We start from the raw sequence: 1,048 nt of genomic DNA on the forward strand, positions 1-1,048 counted from the left end.
CACACACCACACACACCACTCACCATACACACATATGCACACACCACAGACACAAATATACCATACCACACACCTCACACGCCATACACACACACCACAGACACAAATATACCATACCACACACCTTACACGCCATACACACACACCATACACCACACACAAACAAATCCAGAGGAAAAGGCAGCCCTCAGGTAAGTGAGTCAGCTCAGTATTGGATAACTGGCTACATAGGTATAACATATTGAAAACTACAACTAGAACTTGACCTTTGAAAGCGCTACAAGAGCACAAGGAGCCCCCATCTGGGCTCTGGGCTCCCCCAACACACAACCAAAGGAGCTGGGTAGGACTTGGGACCCATGAGGCCGCGTGCAGCCCTGGGCCAGCAGGCGGGGAAGGGGCTGCCTGACAGTAGACACTGGCAGCACCGGCTCCCAGGGCGCGTTTACGTGCAGGGCACAGGGCCAGAGGCTGGGAATCTGGAGTCTTCTCAGACACAGCGGCGTTGCTGAGGGACAGAGAACGCTGCAGGGCGTTTGGTCAGGAGGAACAACCTTGAAGGGCCAAGATCCCCAAGAAGAGCAGGAGAAGAACTAAGAACAAGTGGCCAGTTCTTACCCTAAGGTATCTGCTGAATTCTGAAGGCATGAAGGGTGGAATCTGAAAAACCCAAGCAGGAAGGCCCTGAACCCCAAACAGGAGTCTTCCACAGTCTCAGAGGCTTGAGAACAAAGATTCGAGTTCAGGGTCCTCCAGGGGGATTCCAGGTGACCACACCAGGGCCCAGTTGGAAGCCCAGGAAGGCACAAACCTGAACACAGGACAGAACACAGGCAGGATGAGCCTTATCCAGGCTCCAGCCTGCCCCAATTCAGCTTAGCCTCTGACTGAATTAGGGAGCCTTCACTCCCACTGCCTGGAAAAGGTAAATGTCTCTGAAAGCACACATCCCCAGGGACACTACGAGGTTTTAACAATGCCTGACACTAAATTAAAAATTACAAGATATGAGGTGGCTCCTGTGGCTCAGTGGGTAGGGCACTGGCCC

This window comes from Otolemur garnettii, unplaced genomic scaffold (genome assembly GCF_000181295.1).
Source record: "Otolemur garnettii isolate 467f Iridium unplaced genomic scaffold, OtoGar3 scaffold00133, whole genome shotgun sequence".
NCBI lineage: Eukaryota > Metazoa > Chordata > Mammalia > Primates > Galagidae > Otolemur > Otolemur garnettii.